This window comes from Ipomoea nil, unplaced genomic scaffold (genome assembly GCF_001879475.1).
Source record: "Ipomoea nil cultivar Tokyo-kokei standard unplaced genomic scaffold, Asagao_1.1 scaffold0143, whole genome shotgun sequence".
In the NCBI taxonomy this organism is placed as follows: Eukaryota; Viridiplantae; Streptophyta; class Magnoliopsida; order Solanales; family Convolvulaceae; genus Ipomoea; species Ipomoea nil.
Genome location: NW_017616571.1, coordinates 820,007 through 826,842, shown reverse-complemented (window position 1 = coordinate 826,842; position 6,836 = coordinate 820,007).

Sequence of the window (6,836 nt, the reverse complement as noted above, 5' to 3'; positions counted from 1 at the left end):
TTATGGTCTTCGTGAAAGTTGTAGCCCTTTGAGTCTTCTTTCCAATGGCGCAAGAATTACTTCATTTGGACATTCGTAGGCCGAGATATGGTCCAAAACCCAAACAGTGGTCAGTTTTGGATTGTAAGTTTGGAACTTCAACTTCAATGATGATTTTGACCCCTGTGGCTTCCTTTTTAGGCTTTGATGATTTTATAAGAATTGTAGCCCTTTGAGTCTTCTTTCTAATGGAACAAGAATCACATAATTTGGATATTTCTAGACTGAGATATGGCCCGAAAACAGAATAGTGACCAATCCATACGAGAATTTTAGCTTGTTGACACTTGTTCCACTTTTGTATTGGTTTAATTTGTCCATATGATCAACACCATTGAAAACATCACTCTTTGGCTCCTTTGGAAGTGTTGCATCCATCTCCTTAGCTTCACCTTGGCTCCCCTTGACTCCAAATGCATCCAACATTATCTAAAATCCTTAATTTCTACTCAAAGATAATGAATTGTGCATAATGGATCAAATGAGCAAAATAAAGATCATTTTGAACAACATTGTGACACTTCATAAGCAAAACAAGGCTAAATATGGGGTAGACATGGGGTATAAATATGAACAATTATGCACTTATCAACTCCCCCACACTTAAACCTTTGCTTGTCCTCAAGCAAAAACAAGAAATAAATCACCTTCCTAGCAATGAAATTGATCATTCTCCCACTTTGCACAACCTATCCAACCACAAACAAACTTGCTACAACAAAAATCGTTTCAAGAATCATTTTAGCCTTCCACACAAGTTCCATTCTCAAGCCAATAACCAAGCACCAAAACCATTTAAGTACGTGAGGATCAAGTGTGTACAAATACTAAGTTGAGATTATGCAAAACTTGGTTTTGAATGAGATTCCATAGGTTTGCCCTTCATACTCCCACTAGTTCAAATCTAAGATTGCATGCTACATCAATTAGGTCTTTATTAGGCTTGTAACGGGGTTAAGGGTGAATGGCTAACAAAGAAGGGATATGGAAAATAAACAAAGGAGAGAATTTCACATTTATTCACAATAGGGACTAGAAGAGATATAACTTCGATGGACTAAGGAGCAAACAAGACTTAAAAGGACGTACAAAACAACCCTCTAAAGTGGTGGGGGTTGAGTACAACTCTCAAAACAAACTTCAAACTTTTATTATTCTTCTTCTTTTCTTTTTATTTTTCTCATTTCATCTCTTTTTCATGACTTTTTTTCTCAATCTTCTCATCATTTTTTTTTCAAAACGATAAACAAACTTATTCGATGAACCAATACCCCCACACTTAGACAAAATTATCAAGAGGATTGCTTAAACAAGCTCCAATAAAGATCTCTTCAATGAAAAAAGAATAAATGTTCTATTCTCTCAAGGGTGGAGGGAAACATTTTGGCTAAGGCTTAAGGGTGACGTGATTTGGGTTAACACAAGAAAAACAAATCACAATGTAGGGACAAGTGCTTAGCACTTATTAAACAAACACAAAAAGGCTCAACGGGGACAACTAGCGGTAAACACATGTGTAAAGGGTAGGCTTTAAAGGCTCGGGCTAAACAAAAATGGCCTAAATCATTTCTAAACATGCAAATCTTAGACTTCACACGAGGAGTAATGAGGCAAGTTCTAACAAAACAACCATGACCGGAATCTCACATAAGCCTTCACTAGCAATGCACAACACACTAGATCAAGTTTATTCAATTATTAAGTGGTTAACAAGGATATTGGCAAGAGAATAGATCAATCATGAGTTACCCTTTGGCTCATCAATCACAAGTTGAATTGCAACAAGTTCCACCAAAACAAACCACCAACCAACAAAGAGGGAGTAATCACAACTTCAAGCAAGGAAAGGTAATTTACCAAACATTATGCCCAATGAGTCATCCAAGCAAAGTTTAAAAAATTTTCAAAAATTTCCCAATTTTTGTCCTCCCCCCACACTTAAATGCTACATCGTCCTCGATGTGAAAGAAAATAAAGCACAAGGGGAAAGGGTAGCACATTAAGCACAAGGAGCACAATCTCTACTACCTACACCAAGTAAAGCATTATACACAATTAAAGAAAGTAGAGAAGGTAGATGAGACTCCCCTAATGAATCTCTTGTGTCAACGAATCATCATGAAGCCTTCTTGGAATTGAGCATACTCCTTAGTGTCATTCCTAGAGTCAATAGCATATAGACATGAAAGCACAAGTGAAAGCATGATATATCAAAAATAAAAGTGCTAAGAAAAATAAAGAAGAAAGTAAAGTGCAATAAAATTAAAGATAACATGGGGTGCCTCCCATGAAGCGCTAAATTTAATGTCGCTAGCTCGTCTCAACCTCTCAAGGAACTATCCAAGCATGATTGGATGAAGATGAGTTTCTTTTCTCCATCCACTTTATCTTCAATGAATGTCCTTAAATGATGGGCATTAAGGAACTCCTTTAAGATCAAAAGTAACATATTCTCCTCAAAGAAATAGCAATGATCCACTTTCAATAATATGCTCTCCTCTTCAATCCTCATCTCTTTTTCTTCAAGTTTTTCTTCCAAATAGCACTTCAAGTGGTGGCTATCAATAAGTTCTTTTAAGATCAAGTTCACCACTCCAATAGATAGGATTCCATCATTCTTCATTCCAAGCTTCATCCCTCTTTCCTCAAATCCATTCTTGATCCACAAGTCAAACAAAGATTTCTTCCTAAGCATTGCTTCTTGGTAGTAGAGATGAGATTGACCAATCCCAAAGTCTCCATTCACATTCTCTTCTTGATTTTCCTTTTCTTGAGCAAGTAATGGAAACCTTGGGTCTTTATCATGCACCAATAGGAAGTAAGAATCCTTGGATATGAATATAGGCCAATGAGGGCCTATACTTTCAAGAATATTGACTCCTCCCGGTTCCCAAATCACTCTAAAGTCCTCATCTAAGGGAGTGTCATCCATCAAAGGGCTTTCCTCATTTGTGCCACAAATTTCATCATTCTTCACCACTTCTTCACTTGGGCCATCTCCAAGTTGCTCCTTATCACCATTCCCTTGCAAGTTTACACTTTCTCTCCAACTCAAAGTCTCCATCTCAATGCACTCATCATAAACCTCATCATCTTCATCTTCAAGGTCCTCACCATTCTTTTCATTTTCATCAATCACATGACCTTCATTTGGTAAGAGCAACTCTTGTAGAACTTCTTCTTTGGAAAACAAATCTTGAACGGGTTCTTGAGTTGTCAAACCTTGTCTTTGAGCCATCATGTTGTCTAGTTGAACTTGTAGCTCATTCATTTGCATAAGCATATTGGCCATCATGGACTTCATCTCGGACTCTTGATCAAATGGTTGACATTCTTGTTGAGGTTCTTGGTAAGGGACTTCTTGAAATTGGTCTTGATATTCTTGTTGAGGTTCTTGATGTGGAGGTTCTTGAACTTGGCCTTGATATTGGAAATTAGGATCAAAGATGTAGCATCTTTCGGCTTCATGTGGTCCTCCACATATGGCACACCAAAGAGGTTGTGGTATGAACATTAGTGGTGTACCTCCTTGAAAAGCTTCTTCATTGACATTGACATTATATTCCAATGCTTGTTGTTGATCATCTTGATGCGGCAGTTGGTAAGTGGGAGTCAAAATATGACAACTTTCCAAAGCATGAGAACCACCACATATAGCACACCATGGAGATTGTGGCTCCAAAACTTGAAAAGTTTCTTCTTGAATTGAGGGACTTCTTGACTCATGTTGATACCACTCTCTTGAGAGAAAGGTTGTCAATCTTGAGGTGGTGTTGGACTTGTGAAGTTTAACTTGTAACAATTTTCCAATGCATGGGCTTCACCACAATAGGAACACCACTTAGAATAAGAAAGGAATGATTGAAGTGGACCACCTTGAAAGGTCTTTATACCCATTTTGATGAAATCGGGCAATGACATTATATTCTTTGTTCTTGGAAATCATACCCCTCCATAATTCAAAGTTCTTGATTGAGTGGTGAAAACTCTTCCTTTTCAATTAAGAGTGAATGCACAAAGAAAAGATCCTTCAACCAAATCTCAATTTAGGTAAGACAATTAGCTCTTTAAACAATAAAAACAAACAAAAAGAAAGAAAAATCTTAGTCTCCTAAGATTTCCTAAACTCCAATGCTAGCAAAACAAGCAATCACATAGAACCACCAAATTGCCAATCCCTGCCAACGACGCCAATTTTTTATTGTAGCAAAAATAAGATGTAAGCTCGGGTGTTATATCGTCCTCAGGGGATTAGGGGATATGGCACGCAATATGCAATCACAATAAACTAGGCACTAGCATAAGGAAATCAACAAGAAGCTAAGCAAACCACAAGTTTAAGGAAATGGTAAGACTAACACATATACGCAAAGATAAACACAAAATAAAGGAATAGGACTCAAGCTAGGGAGCATTATCATCTAGATGCTTTAACAACCTAAGGGAATATGGAGAACAAGTAACCAAGGAATCAAGCGGGAATGCACGTAGGTATCCTAGTCTACGAATCATTCTCGTGATTAATAAACAAGGATTAGAACAAAGAATTGCCCCACTTTTGTGGTGAATCAATTCCAAGTCCATCAAGCACACAAAGCATCTAAAACCCCCAATTTCCCCAATTTTCATAGGAAAAATCGAGTTTATGCAAGGGGTGGCTAAAATTATTGACCCAATTCTCATTGTAGCCAAGAATTCTCCAAAAACAAGCTAATGAATGTGTACATCAAACATTAACAAGATATAAATACAAAACCTTCACAAACACATGAACCCTAGGTTGGAGTTCTTCCCCTTTTTTTGCAATAATCACAAATCAAGCATCAAGATAGATAATACAACCCTAACTCAAGTCCAAAAACTAACTGCACATGATTAAATAGCATAAAGAACACAAAAACACAAGCATTAAACATAAATCTTGCAAAATAAAGAGATAAAAGGAAAGAAAGCTTCTCTATTGAAAATGGATGGTGGAATCTTGAAATATTGGAATCCAAGCTTCAAATCCAAGATTACAAGCTTCAAAAGTGTTAAGAAACATAAATCTAAGCCTAATCTAACCTAAAAATATGAAGGAAATGAGTAGAGAGTGTCTAGGGTTCTAACAAGAGTCAAAACCAAGAAGAAATGACCAAAATCGGACTTTAAAAAGAAGACAGAGCACAGTGACACGGCCAGGGACATGGCCATGTCCCTGGCCGTGTCCAAAAAAGCAGTGCACACTGGAATTTGCACAGAAATTATACGGCCACAGACACGGCCGTGCACTTGGCCGTGTCTTTTAGCCCCCAAAACTTCAGAATTTGGAATTATGGTCTTCATAAAAGTTGTAGCCCTTCGAGGTTTCTTTCCAATGGCGCAAGAATCACTTCATTTGGACATTCGTAGGCCGAGATATGGTCCAAAAACCAAACAGTGGTCAGTTTTGGATTGTAAGTTTGGAACTTCAACTTCAATGATGATTTTGACCCCTATGGATTACTTTTTAGGCTTTGATGATTTTATAATAATTGTATCCCTTTGAGTCTTCTTTCCAATGGGACAAGAATCACATAATTTGGATATTTCTAGACTGAGATATGGCCCGAAAACAGAATAGTGACCAATCCATGCGAGAATTTCAGCTTGTTGACACTTGTTCCACTTTTGCATTGGTTTAATTTGTCCATATGATCAACACCATTGAAAACATCACTCTTTGGCTCCTTTGGAAGTGTTGCATCCATTTCCTTAGCTTCACCTTGGCTCCCCTTGACTCCAAATGCATCCAACATGATCTAAAATCCTTAATTTCTACTCAAGGATAATGAATTGTGCATAATGGATCAAATGAGCAAAATAATGATCATTTTGAACAACATTGTGACACTTCATAAGCAAAACAAGGCTAAATATGGGGTAAACATGAGGTATAAATATGAACAATTATGCACTTATCACTTGGGGAGAACCCCATTCAGGTGGAGGATGACGCAAGGAAAAAGGGAGGTGCAAAAAACCGCAATCAGAAGAAAAATGTAAAGCAGAAGAGACAGGGTCACATGAAGTGGTTAAGCAGGCCCCAAAACAAATTCGTGATGTTGTGCCCAGGAATCGCACTCCGACTGCCCCGGAAACTGTTTCGTGTTTGGTAATATTTCTATCTCGAATTTTGCTAATAATGTTGCTTCCTCTTCAAGTGGGGGGATTCAGATTGTGACACAAACGACGCGTAAGGAAGGCGATCATAATTCTTCCTTGGCTTCCCCGGTGAGTCAATGATCATGATTTCTTAGAATTGTCGGGTGTGGGGAACCGGAACACGGTTAATCATGCCAAGTTGATGATGAAAGATAAGAATATGGGAGCAATATACTTAAGTGGTCGTTGGGTCATGATGGGGGACTTCAACGACATTGCAGACGAAAATGAACAGTGGGGTAGTAATTCGGTGAATGTGTCGCGGTGTTTGACATTTGTGAATGGCTATAATGATTGTGGTTTGATGGACATGGGCACCATTGGGGTGCGTTACTCGTGGTTCAGGCAGGAAGTCAGACGTACAGTCCAGTGGAGACAGCTTGACCGTGTGCTCTGGAACGTCGACGCTCAATCCTTTTTTCCCAAGGCTAAAGCAGTGATTCTCCCAAGAACGCACTCGGATCACCACCCACTTAAGTTTATCAGCTCGGCAAGTAACCCTCCCTGAAAGGAGAATAGACCCTTTCGTTTCGAAGGTGCTTAGCTCCAGCGTGAGGATTTCAGAGACATATGGTGCAAAGTGTGGAATAACACTAGTCTCGACACGGTGGGAG